This window comes from Vidua macroura, chromosome 4 (genome assembly GCF_024509145.1).
Source record: "Vidua macroura isolate BioBank_ID:100142 chromosome 4, ASM2450914v1, whole genome shotgun sequence".
Taxonomy (NCBI): Eukaryota; Metazoa; Chordata; class Aves; order Passeriformes; family Viduidae; genus Vidua; species Vidua macroura.
In genome coordinates, this window is record NC_071574.1 from 7,246,970 (window position 1) to 7,271,683 (window position 24,714).

The 24,714-nt window shown below is 39.2% G+C and overlaps 1 long non-coding RNA gene across 1 annotated transcript; it reads right to left on the reverse strand.

Moving 5' to 3' along the window:
- Positions 1-22,043: 22,043 nt before the first annotated feature.
- Positions 22,044-24,623, reverse strand: LOC128806532 (uncharacterized). Its single transcript, XR_008436853.1, has 3 exons — positions 24,284-24,623; positions 22,691-22,787; positions 22,044-22,262 (listed from the first exon to the last, which is right to left on the reverse strand). It is a non-coding gene; the product is annotated as an uncharacterized LOC128806532 (long non-coding RNA).
- Positions 24,624-24,714: the final 91 nt, after the last annotated feature.

A 24,714-nucleotide genomic window follows, 5' to 3' on the forward strand; every position in this document is an offset into this window, starting at 1 on the left:
TTCTTTTATTTCCTGGTGCATATGTGTGTGTTGTGATGATATACCATTCAAATAAAACCTCTTTCCGGCTTAATGAAATCCAGATTGGTTGCAGCATCAAGATGGCCAGCTTGTAAATTGTAACTCTGGCTCTTTTTTCTCCAAACACAGAGCAAAAAGCTCAACTTGTACCTAACACCAAATACTGTATCTGGTACTGGATCAATTATGTTACTGAGGTATCTTCTGAATGCAATGCCTGTCCCCATTGCAGGGTGATTTGGATTCTTGCCTTTATGTTGTCCACAAATAATGGTCCTAATGCATTGCACACCTCTTCTATAAGCACTGAAGTATAGTTAAATACCAACATAAAGGATGTGACAAACGACGTTAGAAATGGGAGAAGGAGAGGGGGAAGAAATTGAAAAGAAGAAGAAAAAAATCAATTTTAATAATAGCTTGACAATTACAATTAAATAATCCAAAGCTCAAGCTGAGCATTTTTGTTACATACTGCATGAATGATGTTTGTACTTTGGAACCTTTAAAATATTTAAGCAGAGAAGAAATGAAATGAACTGCAACCAGTTAAGGTCATCCATTTAGGACAAAATTGATAAAATATTAAAATGAAAGAAATAAATTTTCAAACAGAGATACTGAGGCTTCATAGAGATGTATTATTCAAAGCAGAGGAACATGTGTGACCTCTAGGCTATTACATAATGGAGAAAGGATATGACAGTTCAAATGTGCAGGAACAGCAGAGGCAGAGAGGGAAGATGGATTAACCACTCCATGAGGCAGTGCCAGGCTTCCAGGGTACTTTAACTGGACTTCTGTATTAAAGCACTGCACTCTCAGAGCCAGTTCTTGGACCCCATTACTGTATTGGCCTTAAAAACCCGTGGAAAGATCATGGATTTTAACTAAAGATTGATTTTGTGTCTAGATGAGCTTGCTGGTTCCCAGATGCTTCCATAGGGGTGGTCCCAGGCTGCTGAGTTTCAGTGTCTCAGCTTCTGCAAAATCCTCATCCTGTCCTTACACATCTTTCCATAGAACAGCCTGGAGTCAGGGCAGCAGGGGCTGGCCTCTTCTCCCTCGCTGTGGTCAGCTTTGCTGGCTCACAGCCAGCCTTCTCCTCATCCATCTTTGTCCTAAGAGGCCTTGAAGATGCCAGTTTACACTTTGGACATCTTCAAGGGGAATGGTCAAATCTAACAATAAATTATTCCATTTTAATTTAAAGCCAGAGTCAGTATTTATTACACAGGGTTTATTACAAAATGGGGTTTTGCAAAGATCTCAACTCTTTTATATCTGAGGTTTTGGGGATAAATCTCCCCAAAATGAAGAAGCAGCTGCCTACAATGAGATGTATTTTTAAATGCCAGCAAAATCTGCCTAAAAGCAAGGCCTTTACTCCTCTGAAAAATTAATTTCCACCTAGCAAAGGGTTCTTGCCTTCAAGCTCAGTGTTCTCAGACAACTCCATTGCTCTCCTGTTGGCAAAATGTGTTCAGTATTCGCACAGCCAGAAATGCTGTGCCTAACGTAAAGTTTGGAACTGCACGTCAGGTGCCAGGCATAAAAAGTTAGGGCACATAATGCCAGAGCTGTTTCTTGGATGCATCTTAGCCTCCCTAGAGGACATACAAAAGCACCTAAAACATTAGGAAAATTAGTGTCACTGACAGTCATTTGTGATCTTGAGTCTTCCAAATGTTTTTGATCCTCTTCCCATTTTTACTCAGTCGCAATCACTCCATGCAAAAAAATAAATCTTTGCATTTGCAGAGTAAGCATTTATTTCTAGCTCTCAAAGCTCCTTCCAAAACTAAGTATAAACATTATTAGCTTGATTTTATAGCTGTCCTAAGTGGAGAGAGAGGGACCATTTACAAATGAGCTTCTGTGCAGGACGTAGGCCTGACCTATAATACTTCTCCTCTGCTCCTGGCACTTCAGGCTGTTATTCTGACAAAGTATACCCTCAAATAATGCAAAAGTTTCAGATCACATTTTAGGTGTCCATATATTTCACCCCAGAATTTGAAAATATGACCACATTCCTTGTGCTTATAATTGTCAAAAGTGATCATAGAATACAACCTTTGAGTCAAAGTCAAGTTTTTGTTCACATACCTCAGACTGACCAGAGTGATCAAATCAAAGGTCCAGGCCACCAGCTACCATTCCTCCAGGAGAAGCCAACAGCAAATGCCTAAGGAAGTGAATAAGAAGTGGCAAACATGCAGTGACACATCCTCAGTACAGTCCCATAGTTTCTAGTGATCTAAGATTTAGGGATAGTTTTTATAAGTATTTTTTTAATAGTTACTATCTGCATATTTGAAAGTCCCTGATAGGTTTTACTCTCTTTAAGTTGTCTGATTACATTTTCAATATATACAAAAAAATGAGATTCATAAAATCCTGTAGCAGTGAGTACCATAATTAATTACAAAGTGTATGAAAAAAACCCTCCTCTCATGGTCTTTCTAGATTTCAGCTGGTATTCCTCTTTCTGCTTAATCCAACAGGAAAAACCCCATTGATATTGGTGTGTGGGAGACTGGTCTCAGAATTACCTAGAATAAAACCAAGAAATATGTTTTAATTAAGCCAATCTGTCTTCCTCAAAAGTCTGGTAAAAGGGATTTATACAGCAAGGCTGAAAAAGAAGTGAGCTACTCTTTTCAGATAATAGAGGAACAAAATTATAATCAGATAACTTGGGAAACTCAAACACCAACTTTTTTGAAACTTTGCTGAAACATTCTGCTATGCCTTCAGCGCAATTTTGTGGCCAACATAATTTTTAAAACTGAGATAAGTATGTGTGTGGGGGAAGGGAATAATAGAATTTTCTATTAATGGAAAGCAGCCGGGCTGCAGCCTGAACTGTGGTGTCTTCCCTCCCCATAATCATGGCATTAATTACTTCATAGGTCAAATTATGTTTCTGTTTGAAAGAGTTTGGCCATCTACGTGAATCAGGGCAGGCATATTTAGATCTACTGTATCCTCCAGCATGGGCTTTTATTCTTGTTTGATGCATGCAGGGTACTAATTTAGATTTTCATTGAAGATGGCTATTTTTTCCTCTCCTGCACAATGGCAGTCCAGTTCCAAAATATACAGAACAAGCACATATTAAATGAATCTGAGGGCAAGTATACTTCCTCCTTTGACCATATGGGCAGGATTTTTCTTTAAAATAAAAAGGCCAAAAAGTGACTGGAACAATGCCCAAAGGGGAGAATGGAGACAGACATTTAAAGGTGAGCTCACTTGATTTATAATAGCAAGGGACTATCATCCTTTCCAGCCAGCTACTTGGTTAGCAGCAATGCTTATACCACAAGAAGGGCCCAGGAGATCCTTCTTTAGAAAATAAAAGCTACAGCTATTAATATATGGGGGAAGCTGTAGGAATCCACTTCAGATATTGATAATAAATTACATTGTTCAGATATGAGATTACACACTCCAGGCAGGCAAACAGAAAAGCAGGTTTTTTGTGTGTATCAGTGTTATTTAGAAGAGCTGTTCCAAAAAGTTTTAAGGAATTAGTGCTTCTGGCCAGAAAGAACAGCCAAGAGTTTTGGACAAAAACACTGCTCCTCATTTAAGCATATTAAGAGCCTGGATGAGACAGTAGCTCAGGGCTCACAGGGAAGGTGCTGCTTCTTATGTTAAGCTGATCCCACTATTTGTGGGAACAACTTGTGAAATTACTTTGAATGTATCAGAAGACATAGAAAAAAACATCAAAATATTGTAGCACATAGCAGGGCTTCTTCAGTCAATGAAAAGCCCTTCACAACAGCATTAGAATAATCTTTAAGAGGGCCAGTAGTGGCCCATCAAGCCACTCACTAAAAAACAACACAAGCAATTTTGGTCTTAGAATTTTTTAGAGGATTAGCTTGTTCCCATGTGCAAAGAGATGTAGGAATTTTGTTGTTCAAAACTTAAAATAAGAAGCACAATGGGGTAGCAGGAAATAAGTCTGGAAATGCCAGGATTGATAACTCTAAACACATTAAAAAATACCACAAGCTTGTTTTAAGAATTACTGTACTTCAGAACCCTGTGGTATTTCAGTCATCTGTCTGGTTTGCTGGTGTTGAGATAAATGGATTCAATGTTTTTACATTTTTTGCAGCCACAAAGATTAGACATTTGTTTATCTGTATAATGATAGCAAATATTCTCACGTTACCACAGCTATGGGAGCTGAGAGCTGTAGAAGCCCTTAAAAATAATGACCTTGTGGATAAGATTGCAAGTGTTGTCATGAGTGAGCTCCAAAGACATTTCTGAACTCTGTTCAAGATCCCTCTCTTCCTATTTCTGAGCATACAGTACAAGAATTCCCACTGAAGCCCACAGAAGTTAAGAGCCTTTTTACCTGAGGTGTTCAGTGCTTTGTAAAATCAGAGCATAAGCAAGGCTTACAAATGAATACAATCAGAGATTGTTGGGGTTTTTTTAATGTACCTTTTACACTGTATTTCTGTGTTTAATACCACCTTTAAAAAGAAGTCAGACAGTAAGAGGATAAGCATAATACAGCAAGTTTGAAAAATTCCCTGACTCCCTGGCACCATAGATTCAAGTCTCGGGGTCAGTGAACCCTTCACCTTTCTCAGATAGATAAGATGACTACTGCAATATTTAATACAAGATAAGCCACACAAGCATTTGACTGGATTTGACCTCTCAGACAGCTTACAAACCCAAGAGCTTGTGTAACCTGAACCTCTGCAAGGAAATGGATATTTGTACATTCTCCCATAGCTTCAAGAACTGGAGACTGTGGAAACATCCAGTATCATAAGACATGCTGAAGGTATTATCCAGAAATACTGCTGAAGCCACTTCTTTAGCTGTATCTTCAAGTATCAATGGCCAAAGCTACTACTCACCCAGGTATGAAGAGCAGGCTGAGCTTTAGGAGTCTGTACATCTGCAAAACTCCTTTCCAGAAGAAGCTGCACCTTGGAGACAAACAGTAGGCACATAAGAACACCAGACAGAGCTACAGGTCAGATCCTGCTCCTAAGTGACAAAAGGCTGCTTATAAACAGCTCTTTGCATGGGAAGCCTGGATGGGTCCTTTGTTGTCCCACGTATGTCACTCTACTGCCAAGTAACTTGGGAGTGTGGCAAACACCCTGCATGGTCAGATATACAAAGTATGTCCTTCACAACCAGAGAGGAAACCCAGATAGCCATGAACAACCACCCCATGTGCTTTTGCTGTCCCAAGCATTGTTCTGGTGGTGTGAGCTCTGGTCCACCAGAGGAGTAGGGCAGGAGATGACAGAAGGCTGCAGGTGGGCAGCATGGACAGCCACAGGCCTGGCCACACTCCACTGACTCTCCCACTCTCCCTTAACCAGTTGGCCAGGAATCCTTAAATTCTGTACAAGTATTTCTACTGATATGAAGCACATATACAGTTTCAGAACACATTAACCCTGTCTTCCCATGTGACAAGGTTTCTCCCAGTGGCTACTGTCACAAAGGAAAGCGGTGCCTGAGGGGAGGTACTCAAGAGTTTGCCTGCCTGCTTTGCTCAAACTTCTCATGTACCAGCAGATGCTGTCATTCATATTGCTGTGGCATCTAAATCTGCTCTGAAAAACGTTATTATCTGTTGGTAAGGACACACATGGCTTGTCTACAGTTGAGGCTCTGCTAGAGCCACATGCAGACTAGCAATAGTGGAAAATTCTGAAGTGCAGACAACCTCAGACAGACACAGAAATAATCCACCAAATGTCAACAAACTTAAGCAAAGCTCTCCCATTTCACAAGCAGTAATTCCTTATGAAAGTATTTCCATTGTATACTTCATACTTCAGGGTGCTCTCCACATGCCTCTGAAAGTCCAGGATGAAAAATACTTGTCTTAATCCAAATGTCCTCTAAATAGCAATGGAATTTTGAAATTGCCTGTAAAATGTCAGAAACCTGGGGGCTTTTTTTCACCCTTCTGTTGGGGCATTGGCAGAAATGTAGATGACACAAATTCAAATTGCACACGTGGAACTAACGCCCTCCTCCTAGCTGAGTTTTAAACAACAGACATATCTGTCTTGTTTAACAGGATTTATGAAGGCTTCTGGGGAAGTCAGGATCACTTCAAGCCAGTTTGACTAAGAAGAAATAAACTAAGCCACTGCAAAAAAAAAATAGGAAAAAATATCAAATTTAAATTAATGAAGAATTTTATATGTTCTTAATGCTGTGATTATTTGGTAAAAAAAATCCTTAGAAAATAATAATTCAAAAATCTATTATTTCATAATGTATTTGCATTTGTCTGTACAAATATATTAATTCCCGTTCCAATTCCTAACACAGCACTGTTTGTATTTGCAGGTGGTAGGAAAATATATGTTACTCTTTGTGACTGAAGCTATCTAATCAAGGACATATTTCTGGTACTGAAAACAAGTACAGTAATAGAATTTTATCTAGCCCATATTTTTTTTTAAATAATGGAAAGTATGGTACACTATAGATCACATCTGGTTATGATGAACTGGAATAAACTCCTATTTGCATGTCTATTTTTCTCTTTACTAAATAATTGTCAATGTGGTTTATTTTTCTTCATTCTGACTGATGTTGCATGAACTCTTCCATGCATTATTGCAAGTCACTGCAAGCATTTTTGTCCAAACCATTTCACATTACACAACTGAACATTTAAAAGATGTGGAATCAAACTAATCTATTCCTTCTTTAGTAGTAAACTTGATGCTAGCTAGCACACGCCCAAATCCGAAAACACTTGCCTTAAGTTATGCAAATAGTCATAATCACTTCAGTAGGTTCACTGTCATACTTAAATATGTGTGGTTTCAGATTCAGGAACCTGGTGAGTCTTCAACAGTTCTGTGCCTGTACATCCTGCAGGCATCTCTTGGCTGCAAAGTGCTCCTGCAGAGGAAGAGATGAAATCCACAGGCTGGGCAACTGCTTGCAAGATGGATAAATACAATCAACTTGCCAGAGGTACTTCCTTTGTGTCAGATTGTTGCAGTCAGGAAGACTTGACAACCTGTGCCTTCAAAGGCAACAGTTCAAGGTGGCTAAGATCAGTTTCTTCAATCTGACATAAACAGGTATTAGGGATTGTTTCCCCGACAGAGACAATGAGCTGACCTAGATTCAGATGCAAAGGTTATTTATGTGTAAATGTTATTACATGTATTACTAAAGTTATAGGATGCTTTTAAAATCAGAATTAATATTGCATGGTAATGGTTCTAAATAAGTGTGTAATGAAAGTAAGATCTGAGATCTGCTGACCCTGATGGCAGTGACAATAAACTGCTGCTGAAATAGTCCAGGCTGACAAAGGTACAAATATGACATTGCTAGGAGCAAGTCACCTGCTCACTTTCTTCTTGTTACCTATAAGTCAGCACTAACTGGGTGTCACTGCCTAGTATGGAAATGCCCTGCTTTTATTATAAACACATACACATCTATACATCTATACATATATATATATATATATATATATATATATATATATAATGTATAAAATACACACACACATACATTAAAAAAATATTCTAAATGAGGATTCCTTGGCCTTCTAGAATTTGCAGAGACCTCTCTTCCAAAATGCACAGCTCTGAGTTAATTGGTTTCATTAATTTTACCCAAGCAAAGGTTCCTTTCCTACTTCTGTTTGGATGATTTTTCAACTGAGCTTCCAGGTAAGCTCTGTTGCAGCCATGAATAAACCAGGAACTGTTATATGCCACACTTTCCGTGAGCTGCTGTTGTATGGATTACTCACCACATGGATTTGGAAGATTGACAGAGTTCCTATAACAGCAGAAGATAAGGCATTACTGAGTTAATTTCTACTGCACTCCCCTCTAGGGAGTGGTGAACTCCTTTCTGAGCTGATGGTGGGACAGACTCCAGCTCTTCTCCAGTGAACATATTCCAAATGGCAAGAGACAATATTTCCAGCCCTTTATTGCAAGGGGCTTATTACACCAAGGTTTCATTCTGAAATCTTTCATGTTAACTCAGTGACTTCTCATGTGGTTTTGGGACTTTTATATCCTGTGGTGTCCTGTACTATCTTAACCTTTTTTTCCCCTTTTGACCAAGCTGGTTATGGCACTGTTAAAAAGGTGATGACACCCCAGAGCTGTGCCTCTTTTCCCTACATTACTTAATTTTCATGCAATAATAAATGGTATATATTAAAAATAAGGAAGAAATCCACTTTTAAATATTGCCTTAGGATGTTCACCTAAACCAATGTTTCCTTCCAAAATAGATGGGATGCTAATGATTTTAATAAAATGGCAAGATCTGAGGAAGTTAGTGATCATTTGATTTGACAGTGGCCAATAGCAACTGAATATTTCAATGTAGACATGCTACATTTTAATGTAGACATTAAATAGACATGTTCTCTGTCCTAAGGTCATAAAACAGAGAAGGGAAAGATAACTATGAAAGAGCTTTCAAAATTTCAGAGTGACATTTAGGTGAGCAGGTTTTGTTCATGTTGAATATTTTTGTACCTCTGGAAATTGTGCCTTTCATAAAATAATTGTGATTTTTTTTCCAGATATCTTAATAATGGTGTGAATTAATTTTATTTGGGGTTGTCTTATTGAAAAATTAGCATATTTAATTCTGATATAATTAATAATATGCTGTGGGGAGGAAAATTAAGGAGGCAAGAGTATGTGGAAATAGGGTCAAGCAGCATGAAAATTCTTTGCAACAGCATTCCAGTGGAACCAGCTCAAGAGTCAGGAGCACAGGAGAGACAACCTGATGAAACTTGGCCCCAGTAAGCAGAGTTCAAACATAATGGGAATCAGCAAACAGAAGCTTCAAAATATTTACACATATCCAGACAGAGAAGGAAAGTTCACATTCATAATGAATGGTCATTAGGGGAAAAAAATCAAAGCAAAACAAAAGCAGATTTTTAGACAAAGCTGAATTTAAACCAGGGCTGATTACAGCTGTTTTAATGGCCGAATCTAAAATTTGGCTCAACTCTAGTTAAACCATAATCTGTCAGATAGCCTCTTTTTATTATAATTCTCTGCTGAATCATTTAGTTTGTGGAAGAAGCGTGGTTCTGGCATCATAATTTAAATTATGACAACTATGAGATCACTATGATGTAAAAGGGTAATATCAAGCTTATTTACTAATCTTCATTGTTTGCCCAGGATATTTTTTGTCCAGGAAACCCAAATGCTACAGAGTTTAGCAGCCTGTAAGACTTATAATAGTGGTAGTCCATTAGTTACCTTCTCAAAAAAACCCTGCAGTGTATGTAACCTTCTTAAATTCCCCGGGGCTTTTTTCATTTTACAAATGGAGAGCCTGAGAAGGGTCTTGCCATAGACAATATTATGAAGTGTTCAAAACTTGTGAGTGACATAAATAAGTGGTTTCCGAACAGAGGTGTACACACAAGAAGATGTATATAGATAACTTCTGGGTGGTAGATGATGTAAAGTTGCCACTGCCAATGAATGGACTTTTTAAGATGATGGACTCCAAACTGGGGTACACACAAGACAGACCACTGGGATGAAAGAAGACGTTCTTTATGTGTGCCTCATTGATAAATAATTTTAAAAAAATATTTTAATCTATTTAATTTTCAACTCATCCTTTTAAAATTTTCTATTTTATGCATGTTTTATAATATATAAGTTAGTGTATTAACACATGTATATAATTAATAAATAAATAATTGATTGTACATAGAGTGGGGGTGTATTTTTTTGCTGATAGGTATATATGATCCAAAATATTTGGAGAGTAGCATTTAAGGATCAGCCCCTGACTGACTGAAGTGGGACTCCCATTATTTGAAGATTCTTCTCTAAAAGGTTGACAAATGCCTCTTGGGACTTGTTGCAAAGATCAGTGAGACAAATGGATGCCTTTTGAAAAAACTTCCAGTGGATTTGGATTAGGCCTGTCAGAATTACAGCAGCAAAGGTAAGAGGAGGTATCTGTCACTCCTGAATCCTGTTCCTACAGTGCTGCTGACATTGCTCTCCACAAAGTATTGTATAGATGCAGCAGAAAGAAAAGGTGCTTATGTGTAATTCTGCATAGCAAAGGAGTCATTTTATGGTGAATAAAGTACTGGTATGGGGCAAGACAAACACTTCTTGGATCACAGTAAAGGTTACAGTTCGCAAAACAAATTTAGCTGCCAGCTCTGTACTTTTTCTAGCGTTATACAACATAATCATAACATGCAGAACACTTGACACTGCTGCTATAAAATAACTGAATGCACAGCCCACTAGTTTTGACAAACAATTGCATTCTATCATCCTAAAAAAGGAAGCCATCTTTTTCCTTAGGCCCTGCCTTGTCCACTCAGGGCACAGTGTTGCTGCTAACAAGTGGCACTTTGTGGTGTGAGGCACAACCCTCTCCTGCTGTGGGCTGCCTTCATTCTTGGCGGCTGTGTCCAGGTGGCCATGGATCAACACCAGCTTCTCACTGACCTCAGGCCCACAGCCTGGACAGGAGGTGTGTCCATCCTTGATGCCAATCATGCTGTCCCTCAGGCAGCTCAAAGGCATGCTGTTTTCTTGGATCTGAATGATTAAGAAAGGCACCTATACAGGAATACAGCTATTGCTGCCGCTGCACTCTAGAAATGCGGTGATGTAACGCAACACTTTTATGCACCAGAAACGATTCTATCACTAGAAAAAAAAGGTAGGTGCATTTATTCAAACATCTAAAATCAATCATCAGCTACCAGGAATAGATCATGTCTGAAAAGCTATTGCTTATCCTCCTCAGTTTCAGTAGTGACTTCGCTGGAGGTCTGTCTCTAACATGCCTGAGTGGAATGGGAGGGTCAGAATGAAGGAGTTTACAGCATCAGCATATTTTTCTTGCTGTGAACCTCCCTCCACTAATTGAAACTTCTTTCCAGTTCTTTCAGCTGGCTTTTGGGCTCCATATGGATCTACTGCAGCCCTCTCCATTGAACTATACACAAAAAGATGACTGACACTTACCAGACATTTTTAATTTAATAAAACACATGGTTATTAATGATACTTAATTATAGAGGGTATAATTGAACTTACATTAGCTCTAGAAAAATGCACACATATAAAACCAGGGCAACATTTAACACTGACACACTACTAGTCCATTTTTGTTAGTATATCAATAGGACATTGACTGATGGGTCTGCACTGGTCTGCTCTCCAGGCACTGCCACACTTGTGCTGTGGCTGCTGCTGTAATTTCGATCTATACACAAGGGAGGGACACAAATGATTTCAGAGGGTGCAGAGGGGCTCATTCATTAGTCTGGCCTCATAAAAACTTACTCTAGTGCAAACATCAAACTGGCTACACCTATTTTAATGCAATTAAAAGACTGCACAAATCAATGTCACAACAAGTATTCCCCTTTAGACACTCACTAATGATCTTAGCTCTTAGGAAAGAGCTTTGCTTTCCTTTCCTGAGTGTCAGGTCACTACATCTGGTTGGCCTTTCAGAGGCAGCAGAAGTCAGATCCTGGATGGCCAAGTGGCTACAGGTACTCTCCAGCATCACCAAGCCACTGTAGCCTTGGAAGCTGTTCAACAGACATGCTTCTCTCCACGCTCCTGGCCAAGCAGGTGTGCTGGTGTTGGCTTGGGGAGCTTAATTTTTTCCATAGTTAGCTAATATGGATCTATGTTTTGGGCTTGTGCTGGAAACAATGTTGATAACACGGGGATGTTTTTGTTATTGCTGACAGAGCAAAGGCCTTTTCTGCCTCCCACCCCACCCCAGCAGCGAGGGGCTGGGAGGGGACACAGCCCGGACAGGTGACCCAAGAGATATCCCATAACATATGGAATCATGCTCAGCACGTAAAATTAGGGAAGAAAGAATCAGAGGGGGATGTTCAGAGTGATGGTCTTTCCAAGTCCCCATTACATGTGATGGAGCCCGGATTTCCTGGGCATGGCCAAACACCTGCCTGTCCTTGGGAAGTGGTCAATGAATTCCATGTTTGGTTTTGCTTGCACCTGTGGCTTTTGCTTTACCTATTAAACTGCTTTTATCTCAACCCATTAATTTTTTCACTCTTACCCTTCCAATTCTCTCCCCCATCACACCAGGAAGCGGGGCTGAGTTTCTGGCTGGGGTTACACAACAGCAAGCACTGCTGACAATTTCTGTATCTCACTGCTGAACTGCCTTAAAGATCACTGCTATTGTTAGTGTAGCAAAGAGCTCCTGGCACTGCCTCCAAGCCCTTTACAATGACAATATATGTCCCATTATGCACTTTCTATAAAAGGGGAGTCACAAAATGTTTAGGTGGCTTATCTAGGATACAAAGCAACATCAAAGTGGTAATTCTTATGCAACTCTTGGGAAAAGGAGCATATTTGACTGAATGATGATGCCTCCCAACCATAAATTACAATACTTAGATTCAGCACTTTCAAATCTATGAGCTGTTCGGTCTCTGATTGATGACTAATGAAATAAACTGCTTTTATCCTCCAAAACCCAAAGAGAAGTGGGGTATATTTCAAGCCTGTTTGAGGAGTGAGCCCATTGTGGAGCAGATAAAAAGGTGGTGGTTCCCAGGAAACTTTTCATTATAAGCCTAACCAGGTAATTTTCTGGAGACATGCATATTATATTAAAAATAGAAAGTCCAAGGAAACAAACTGGCAGAATCACACCATGCAGAAAAGGGCTAGGTTAAACTCATACATCCCCACAACCAAGAGTCCCCACAAAGCCCCATGGGCTGCACATGAGGCAGGGCAAGGCTGCTGAGTTTTGGAAGGAGGTCTGTCACACAGACAGGTGGATCCCAAAGCACAGATCACTCCAGCTTCATCCCTTCCCTCTTCACCAGCAGCACCCCAATCTGCCATTCACAGAGGTGAACTAGGGAAGGGCACAAAGCCCACTGGACACCTTCATAAGGTTTATGTTTATCTGAACATAGTTTCTATCATTGTTTTATAGTCTGGAGCATGTCAACAGGAGATAAAGAGGAAAGATGACTGAGGAATTAAATTATCTGTAGTGCTGAGCAAGCCTTTTTCAGCCCACTGTGGTTTAAATTTGTCACCTGATGTGATAAGGTAGAAGAGGTTATGTCACACTTCAGCTCAAGATGCAGCTGCCTGGGAAGGCCTAACATCCCTCATTAAAGGGGACAGGGCTTGACCCAGCACTGAGGTTAATACTGAAGTACTCCCCTGGAGCCAGGATTGTGGGCCCTCATTACCATCACTCTTTGAATGTTGCTCTAAACATGGGCACCCTAACTGATAAACAGAATCAGTCTGTTTCACACCTCAGAGACAAGCAGCTAGAATTTGAGATGGCTATCCGTTGATAGACAAAGAGAGCAATTTAAATTTTTTTTCTTGTGCATTAGGTGTCAGCAGAACTTTAATCAATCTTCATGTGATGCCAGTAGTTCACAGATAGAGCTGCAGTGCTTGAAGGAAATAGGTTATCTTTTCCCACTGTGAGCTGCTGTTTCTGAGGAGTGTTTGATGCAAGTCTAAAGAAACTGCACACTCTGAATTTGAAAGGACCATTAACCAGGAAAAATTAACAAAATACTTAGAAACTACTGAGCTTGGCTGGCCAGTTTTCCAGCTATGACCTTTAATTCTCCATAAAGAGAAGGTTCTTTTAAAAAATGAAACATTCTCACCAATCTGATTAATTAAACAGAATGGCAAATGTTACCACATGTGTGGATGGAACCCAAAAGTTTGGGTTGAAGAAAAAAATTGCAGTTATAACCCAGTGTTGAATTTAAAGAAAAAAATAAATATTTAAGCATATGGTATAGTATTTCATGAACCTGTGAGAGTAGTGTAAATATATAATTGCACTAAACATATATAAATATTGCACTAAACATTATAAATAAAAATAAACTGTGAATGAATTAGTATTTTCCCTAAAAAAATTATCAGACTACTTAGCATATACATATATATATATATTTAGGGAGAGAGTATAAGCACACTAGCCAAGTGTTTCAATTTGTAAGCCATATTAAGTTACTAATATGAGACTCACACTGATAAGTGCAGATTGTCTAGGTACATCTGACTGTCCTGGTCCAGCAAGGATGTTGTCTGACTGTCCAGGCCAAGAGCAAATGAAACCAAAGGCACTGCCAAGACAAGATGTCAACAATGGATTCTCTTGGTAGCTTGCTGTCTCTAGAGGTGAAATTTGGAAATTAAATATTAAAAAAAAACCAAGCTTTGGTACAGGCAAACCATGGAGTTTCTGTTGAAAATAAGTGGCTGCCAGCCTGTTGAATCTATTGATTAATTGATATTGATAGGCTCAGGTTTAAATTGAGTGTCCCTTTCCCTTAATGTCTTCAGAAGGACAATGGGAATACAGTATAAAAAACAATTGAAATTGGCTTATTTACAGTCATTGCCCTTAAACCTGTCAGAGTAAAAATATAGGGTCTGGAGGTCCTGTCACAAATCTGGTATCTCCACATTATTACATCAGTTAGCTGTGTTCTGTAGTAGCCCATCATGGCTAGTGTTCTTAAATAAGAAGTTTTGTTTGTAGAAGTTAATTTCTATTAAGATTATTTAAGAGACTTCATGATAACTTTCATAACTTCACACAGGACATGATCTACTGCTGAACTGTAAAAAGTAAGTCCTGCTTCTGACTGTACCCTCACACTGCCATGGCATCCTGCTGCTAACACTTACAGTGCTAAATCTAAGTTTAGGCTTGAAGAGTTAGATCATATTTCCTTTTCCCTTTCATCACACTAGAAGGTGTGTCCTCATTACCTGAGTACTTGGTTAAACATCTCCTGTCTGTTCTCTTTCATCAGCAGGAAACTATGAGTTCCTGGTACAATATACAATTATTTAAAAAATGCATTATCATAGCACCTAATGGTCCCTTGCACTTGGCACTGGACAAGCATGTTGCAGAGGCAAAGAACATTGCCCAAATCATTTTCAATTCAGTTATGAATAAAGATACAATGGAAAGCACAAACAAATGAGACTGGTTAATGTAAAACAGAAGATTGAAAAATGTTGCTTTGATGTGGCTCTTCTTCCACATTTCAGTCTTCCAAGAAATGTTAAAAATAGCTAAAATCCCTTAATTTCTTCCTAATAATATTTTCCCAGGTGACCATATGCCACAGGGATGCTGCATGATCACAAATGGGAAAAATACCAAAGATCGCAAGGGGAATGAGTCATGAAGCAGCAAGACATGTTCTAAAAATATTTACAAACCCTTAGTTAGAAGGAAAAAAAAAAAAGTCTGCTGCAAATAGCACTTCTTGGACAACAGGATTCTTTGTATGGACAAACAGCACATGTAACATAACAAATGGCAAGCTTTTCATGCGAGACCGGTTTTCAAAGAGCTTATGAATGCCTCTCTCCTGAATTTCTTCTTCAATTTCTGCTTAAACTATCCTGAGTCTTACATATGGAGAAGGAATAAGCTTAATCGGGGCAACTGTAAGCCTTTCATCAATTCAATTATCCAGTAAAGGGCTCACTCGTTGAACTCAGCCATAAAATGTTAGAGTTGCAGCGCTGCTCCTGTCTATCAGCTTGTGTCCCTGAATTCTTTGTACCCTTAGGGATGTTTTATCTTTTGAGAAATGTGACAGTCTGCCTTTGGAGACTGGCCTCAGCACAGCTCCATAACCAATATATTGACAGATATAAGGCAGCATGGAAAGCGAAGCAGTTCATGACTTGTGTCTGTCAAGCTGCTTTCCTCTCCAGACACAGGACCTTTAAAAGTTATTACAGGGCCTTTCAAACCATTACCTTACATTACTGACACCAGATTTATTTTTATAGGGATCTGTGGATCTACAGCAGTATCACATTGTATCTCATTTCTTAGTATTTTTACTTTTTGGAAAATATAATTAAAATATTATCATAACTCTAAGCATACACAGGGCTTATCTTCAAAAGGTACCTTTGCTGTTGGAATAACAGGCTTGAAATGAGGAGAAGAATTCACTGATACTGCCAGTATTTCTGACATTTTCCGAAATGTGACTTGATTGTTTCTATATGTAAACTTGAATTTGCAGTTTCTCTTCCCTCCATTTTGAAGAGGGAGGAAGGGAGACCGCTGTTTCAAAGTAAATGAAAACCAATCACATCACCCCTAAGAATATACTGATCTATAAAAATTAAATTCAAAAGAACACAGGACTAGCAGTGGGACATTACAAGCATCCTCACGAGGTCAATCATCATTTCTGATTTTGCAGGACAGAGAGATACGCAGCTGTATTGACATGAGTGCATCATGTTGGGGATAACACTGTTCTAACTGTTCAATGCTGTGATTTCCTCCTTGTTTTACCTTACCTGACTGTCACTGTTTCTATGCCCCAGCACCCTGGTTAGGAGAACATGATGGTTCAGAGGCTCCTGAAAACCATTTTCATTTAAAATCAGGATTTCTGCAAAGATAATAGAAAACAATGTAATTACTTCTTATGCTGTTCTTTTCCTCCTTATTGCAATCCCTTCAAGATTGAACTGCCAAAATACCAAAGGACATAATATCCAAAGTTGATTTTCTGAAATTTTAGTTTGGAGGAAGCAACTGTCTTCAGGAGATACTGTCTCTATATATATGACAACGTATTTTAATTTCCTGCCTTTAATCAAAGCCACCAGCCCAATGCTAACACAATGTACTTATTGGACCTTGAGATTTCTTGCCATTTTATGGCCTTTTAATCTTATACTCTTGTATATAATGTTTAAGAATGGTGCATCTTCAGAATGTCATGATAAAAGCTCTCAGTCAGGAGCTGGGAGCGCATTTAAGAAATGCACATTTATAAATCAGCCTTTAAAATCACTGGCAAATATTTCCTAGACAAAGTAGTAAATTCTCTGGTCTAATGTAGAATGAAATAGGTTTTTGGTACTGGGTTCCTGTCCTTTCTCTCAATGAAATAATCATGTGTCCAGGTAATGGTGGACTATATTGCTGTCAATATCACTTTCAAGTTATTAGGTCCAATCAATGCTGGATAAAAGGAAAAAGGGTGGTCAACAGGCAATCTGGCTTTCAGTTTAACACTCCCTTGAGGATTTTCATTATCCTTTCCTTTTCTGTTCTCAAGGTTAGCTCGAGCTAGACTATTTGTAGCTTCAACTTCCTGGAGATAATGCACATCCACAATAGCCTTGCTCCTCCAACGTCAGAGTGCCCTTCCACCTGAGTAAGCAGAGTCCTGTCTTTTTTCTATTATTTGTGACCTTTTCCTGGGTTAAAAGGTGACTTCTGAAGCAGACAGGTTTCACTTCTTACGGTGACTGCAGTGCAAAAAGCACACTTCTACCTTGTTAGAAGTGACATCACTGTACATTAAAGACATCATATCTCCTTTCATATTAAAATGCCTGTCAGTTCTGCTGCTCACAGGCTGTAAATCTGCCACAGTATCCTGTGCTTGGGAGCTTTCATTATGAAAATATGGAAGATAAGCACTCTGCTTTACTGTCAAAAGGAAGAAGTAGTTTGGTAGTAATGAGGTTACTTTAAAAATAAATACACAATTCCTTAAACACAGATTACTTGATGTGGGGCAATTTTTGAAAGCAATCTTTTTTATTTGAATTCCTAAAAAAAATCAACCTTAAAATATAGTATGAGTAAAGCATGCATATACAGTCCTGTAGAATTTATTAATGCATAATCATAGCACTTGTTCATGTAGTATATCATTAGATTTTTCTTTGACTTTGGCCCTTCAGCCTTGAGAGAAATGACATACTAGAATTTAACCTGTTTTCCATCTTTATATAATACAGATACAAAAAGACTTGTATGTTCTGCAAGACAGTGACAACACTCAGCTGTCGTGCACTTGACTGTAGAAAATACAATCAGTAGAAAAATACCTCTTAAACAGCAAAGGAAAATATAAATAATTATTGATTGTTTTCTCCTATGGCATCATTAAGATCTTAATAATACCTTCCTACTACATAAACTTTTCATCCATGACTGAAAGCACTTTAGATATATCATTCTTGTTGTTTTACAGAGGAGAAGGTGAGACACAGAGAGGTGAGATGAGCTGCCTCAACATTTGAAAGCAGCTCAGCAGAAGAAGTGAGAACAGATCCTCCCTCTTCGGACTAACCTGTCCCACACCTGTCCAAATTTCAAACTGGAAATTTGCACTGTTTGTTCATGTAACCCTGAGGTGTTTACACAGCATGTGGTTATTCATTTATTCAACAATGGGATAAATTATCACAGATATTTCTTTATTATTACAAAAAAAACCAAAACAAAAACAAATAAAAAACCTCCTTATCCATTTTGTGCAAAAACACTAATTCATTGTTATTTCCCATTTCCACCAGAATTCCTTCCAGCTGAGGAGACTTCAGCATGTGAGCATGCATGTGTATTTTCACATTTCATCTTCCAAATTATATCATCCATTGTTGATACTCTGTTTGAGGAGCCAAAATGAGCAGTTTAAGAGTTATTTATGGGTGATGAAGCCTTTCACCTCACAGACATTGGTTTTAATGTCCAAACCCTACATCCAGAGACAGGAATATATATTTAGGCTGTCCTGTGTGCATTATGTGAAATCAATTGGTAATGTCAGTCCCAAGAAGACAAGCAGGTGAAAGCGATGGGGGGAAAAAAACCCAACAAAATAAAAACAGAAAAAGAAAAAAAATGAAAGGAAATTATTTGGATGAGGAAGGTGAATGCGTAGGAAAAATGTAGCTGAGGAGGTGACACAGCTGGGACATGGTCTGATGAGGCAAGAGCAGAGGACTGCACACGTCATGGAGGAAACCAAGAACATGTGCCACTCAATGGGGCTGGAAGTGAAATGAAACAAGAACCAAAGAAAAGCATGTGAACGCAGTGTGCTTCTTCACCTTCCACTTTCTCCCGGAAGCAGAGAGGATTTTCTTCCTCTTTGTAGCATGAAGTCCTCTGCTATGGAGCACAGCAGAGAGAGTAATGAGAGCTGTAGCTCTTTAATTATCCAAGTCTTAAGGATATATAACCCATTTTACAGCAATGTTGCCAACACCTTCCTGGCCACAAAAGCCTGCAAGGACTGATCAGGCTTCTGTATCACCTGTCTTCTGCTCACAAGGGGCTTTTGAACCTTTGCAGCTCCACTGTCACAAACCCTGTCTATGCTGAGTGCTTTCGTAGCATTCTCCACTGTTTCCAACATCCATGCAGGTCCAGCAGCAGCAGCAAGAGTGAGATTTCTACTGCCAGGTGGTCTGGATGGCTACAGGCACTTCATGCTACTGCCCTCTCAATTTTCCAGGTAGGATCAGGTGAGTGAGAGAAGATGGGTGTCGTTTTTTGCCCTAAAACTCCTACGATTCCTGGGAGAGGTGGAGCTGCACTGATGGCACAGATGGCAGTTTTGCCTGAAAGGTGTGAACCAGACTGTGGAACAGTGAGTCAGTTGCCCACATCATTCCCCTCTCCTAGAAGACAGCATTCCTCCAAACCTGTTATTGCAGATCTGGAAGAGTTAGTACCTAACCTTCAATATTATTTTATGTAATTTTTCCAGGAATATACTTTTTTCTTGTAAAAGCAGACAAGACAAAAGTATAGAGGAATATTTTCTGGCATGTGTGAACACCAGGGAATCAGATCTGAACAGTGTGTTTGAGGTTATACTACCTCAGAAACTGCAGGCCCCGGGGACTGGGTCACAGGCAGTCACACCAGACTGACAGATCACTATTTATAGACAGAATCTTTATTTTCACTAGTGTATCCATTGAATTTATATTAGAGGTAAAAAGACAAGAGAGTTGTATAATGTATTCTGTGAAAAATTAACTTTTGACTTAATATGAAACTTTATGCTATTATCATTTTCCTAGCAAAACAGTTTATTTCATATAGATACAGCCTTCTAGTCTTCCCTTTTGATTTTATCCATTTTTGTTGTTATATTACAAAAGAATTGCATTCTCTTTCATTCCCTTCACAAAATAATGACTTTTTAGTCAATAGCCAGAAATTTGGGCCTATTGAAAAATACCAGCTCACAAATGCTCTAGGAGTGGCCTAACATTGACATTAAATTGCATTTTATTTCTAAAGAAATTGAGCTCTCCTGTTAGTAAGTGGTGATGGTAACATAATCCCCATCATTCTACATGCTTAAGGTGGCTGAGCACACTTTAACCTTCCTTTTTCACTGAAATTCAGGACAAAGTATATATTGTTATTATCACACTACAAATCTGACTCATGCTTACTTCATATCCCCATGTCTGCATCAGAAGCATTTCTAGGGAGCTGGGAACCAACTTCGCAGCTGATTTGCACCAGCAGGTGAGTTTAAAGTGACCAACCCGTTTTTGTGCTTAAACTTGACACTAGATTTTTCAACCTGAAGTACTGAATCAGCTTCATCAAACTGGATGTGGGGAAGTTTACATTTGAATGTCATCTGGAATTGATACTCCACAAGCAAAAAATATAGAGTGTGTCTTTACCCTGATGTGAATCTTCTATAGAGTCTAAGCACAAAAGGCTTTGTTCCAACTCCATCATATTTTAGAAAAAAATCTAGCTAAGTGGTGCAAAAAGGAATCAAGTGGGGCTTCCAGCCTTTGCTTAATAGAAAGCACAAACCTGACATGATCTGTCACAGTATATTTTAACTGGACAGAAACTAGGAAAGACTAACATGTGACAAAAGGTCATCATGTCACTTAAGCCATATAGGAGGAGATGAACATCCCAAGGTGGTGAGCACAGTGTAAGAAGTTGAAGGTGATAGAATTTTGTTAGGCTCTTCTATCTAAAACCTATAGGTCAAACCCAATACTATTTTGAGTAAGGTTCCATTCAAAAATACATTAACTTTTTAGTTGAGAACATGGAAGGAAATCAGTAGTTCTGATGATCCTAGCACAACATGGGAAACAATGCTGGATAAGTAATCCTCTGTTTATGGAGAAAAACATCTTTGAAGTTTTACTGTAAAGGCACAGACAATCATTCACATGTTGAGAGGCTTGAACTCTCCCATCCAAATGCATGCAAAGGGGAATATCAGACCTCTTAATGCTCATGAAAAATCTGGGCCCTTGGGAAGCCAAGCACTCCTAGGAACTCGGAGGGGGTTAAGTGAACTCTGAAAGCTTCTGAGGCTCTTCCTTTCCTTTTTATGGAACTGAAAGTGTAGGAGACAGAGAAAGCCTCAGGCTGAGTTCTTACATTATTCTCCCCAGCTCCCTGGAAGGAGTGCTGACAGTTCCTTGTCCACCAGGAAGTTTACAGAGGAGGAAAAGGAGGAAGGTCCCAATACTTCCTTTCTTTCTCTTGCTTCTTCATGCACCCTTCAATTCCTTAATGTCTTATTCCTCGCACTCAGAACATCAGAAGAAGACAGTTCTAAGAAGCATAAATCACAGTGAAAGAACACAGCCCCAGAAGGAAAGTTTTGAGACCTCAGGTGTATTTTCAGTAACTTACAAACATATCCTAAGTAACAGAGGAGTAATTAGCAAAAGTTCTGCTGGCTTTAGTGAGAGGAAAATTTTGCCTTCCACCTCTCAAATCCCAGAAATGCACTATCACGTTTACTTCAGGGCCCTCAGGAAACCCTGCAATAGCAGTGCTAATCTTGAATTGCAGAGCTTCTCCTCCTCAACACTATTTCATGGAGGCTGATACCTCCTTGTACCTCCCCATCCTCAGAGGCTCTGAACAAGAAATGCACCCCTGGATTTGGAACTTGATCTTGCCTCTTACTTCATTACATAACTTTAAAAAATGCTTTTTTCCTTTTTTTCTAACCTAAGAAGACACTGAAGTTAATTGTTAAAATGATGTGATATGCTGTGATTTGGGCCAGAATGGATTTTTCCTCTCTGACAAAAGTTTCAGGTGAGAATTATTTAAAGATTGAGGCTTTTATTCATCTACTGGGTGTAGCTGGGGATTGTTCAGGCTGAATTCAGAATGGGCCACAGATATTCTTTTGTTGTCTGGATTGTTGTTGATCTGCACTTATATAAATGATGTGCAATTCACAGGAAAAGGAAAAACTGGACACTCCTTCTGACCCATTCTGTGTTCTGTAGCCATCTCACTCTGAAAATGCTTTTATTTCAAGTAGCTGGGAGAGAAAAACCTTCCTAACTTTGAAGTGGGTTTTATTGCTAGGAGAGAGAAGAGAGAGAGAGCATGAGTGAGAGCGAAATCCCATTTCATTTTTAAAGTTAACTGTAAAGTTTTAATTAGGTCCGCTGAACAAGGATTCTGTGATGCTTTACGTTTAAGAGCTAGCAATAGTACACGATCCACAGACTTCCATCTTAAAGTTCAGTTGACAAAGGCCAATACAACTCTTTACTTTGCAACTCTGTAACCATTTATGTTTGAGGTGAAGATGTTAATATGGAAATTTTGTGAGCTGGGAACGACTACGAACTCTATCATTGTAATTTATGACCTTTCATCTGAGGCCAAATGTAAAGGCAATTGCAATTGTTCTACATCTCAAGGCGAGCACATAGCAGATGTGTGAAATTTGGAGTGCTAGACATAAACTTTTATTACCAAATTATAAATAATTTCTATCACTTACAATATTCACCTTTCAAGTTCATCTTGATTAAAACACAAGGGCAGCATCTCACGGATTTCCAGGAGTTATACAGCTGAAAAAGCTCTACCATGGTACACTAGGAAAGGATAAAGCAATGCAGTATTTAAAACAATCTACTGAGAGCCAGGTATGCAACATTTTAGATCAAAATACTTTTTTCATCTAGAGGACAAACAAACAAAAGATAATCATTAGCCAATGACATCTGAATTCTATTTTCACTCTTGGAGATTTGGAATCCTTAAGGATTCCATTTAAGGCTAATTTACCTCGAGGAACAGCACATGAGACTCCTTTGAGACCTCTGGCAAACCAAGGAAAATGACCCAAGATTTGGGTTCATAACTTGGTCTCAAACTATGGAAGAAGGGAGGTAAGGCTACAGAACTGGCCAATCTCAGTGCCCATGATTCAGATTTAGATGTGTTTGTTTGTGAGGCTCACAGGCTGTGAAGCAGGAAAGTACAAGGATTTTGTTGACTGACAGCAGACAATCAAAGTATCCACACATGTAGAAACTGTCATTAAGTATAAGCCTCAGCTAGCTAGAAAGCAGCCTATTGAGCAGAAAGCAAAACAGCTCATCAGTTCTAATGGCTCAAAAAAAAAAAAAATACAAGCTCTGAAGGCAAACTTGTAAGAAATAAAACAAAGAGGAAGGCTCACAAAACAAAGTATCCCTGGTTGGATTTGCAAAATTGCCATGCAAATTTACCAGCCCAGACATGAAAGTTTTATTTGCCCAGTCTTTATACTGGAGATTGATAACAATGAAAACAGAAATATTCCCTTATCAAAGCATTACTCACTGAAGCCAGGAAGCCAAATAAAACTTTGCAAGTCTGCTCCCTGGAGTAACTATTTTATGTTCCTTTTCTGCTTCAAATACTAGATATAATCAAGCACAGTTGGATGCTCCTGATTAACATGACGGTTGCCTGGAAACACAGGCACAGTGTGGCCAAACTTCCCTGTCCCTGCCTGTGCTTGAACTCTGGGACAGGCAGGTGAATAAGGTCGGGTTTGCAGCTCTTGCCTCTTAAAAGCCTTTTAGTCTAAGCATTGGAGAAAAAATTGTTACTGGACACGTGTTCAAAAAGAGAAGATAAACAACTCCAGAAAGAAGCGAGAATACAAATCTGTGCTCTGAAAAGCCACGGTACATTTTCTTTGTATCATGAGAATTGAGAGCTTTGACAAGATGCTAAATCAATACCGGACAGATAAAAAAACCCAACAAAACAAAACAGTCCAGAAGCTTTCACAGATGATTAAGTCTTGTCACAGTACTAAATCCTAAATCTTAAAAAAAAAAAGGAAAAGAAAAAGAAAAAAAAAAGTATTTTCCAGACATCAGGGGATAGCTGGGGGAAAGGAGGAAAAACAAGTGAGATGATGGGGAGAAGCAGAAGAGTAGAAGGTGAGTTCGGTTTCTTCTTGTGCCAAGTTATTCCCAGGTGACTTTAAAAAAAAAAAAAATCTCTTATGTTTATATGTTCACTGATTCCTCTGTGAAATGACCTTCAGCATTTCCCTGTCTGGTCCTGGACAGGACGCCTGTGAGGTGCTCACCGTGTCTCTGATAAGGAAGGACAAGGTCATTTGGGAATTAACAGGGTCTCATTAGAGTAGAATATGATAATATTGGACATCAGGAAGAATTCCTTCACAGAAGGGGTGATTCGACTTTGGATTGGGCTGCTCAGGGAGATGGTGGAGTCACCATCCTTGGAGGTGACTGGAAAGGAAAGCCTGGAAGCGGCCCTCGCTGGATGGCCTGCCTGACAGGCTGCTGTTGGGCAATGCTTGCACTCGATGATCTCTGAGGCCTTTCCCAACCTAACTGATCCTGTGGGGCTTTTTTCCCCACAAGACATCCTGCAAATCTTACACACTCTAAGATTTCCCTCCGCTGGGGGTGTTACTTTGTGCGGAATCCCAACCAAGCCACAAAAAAAACCCCCGCCCCTCCGTGTGGGGCCCGGGGGTCGGGCGAGACTCCT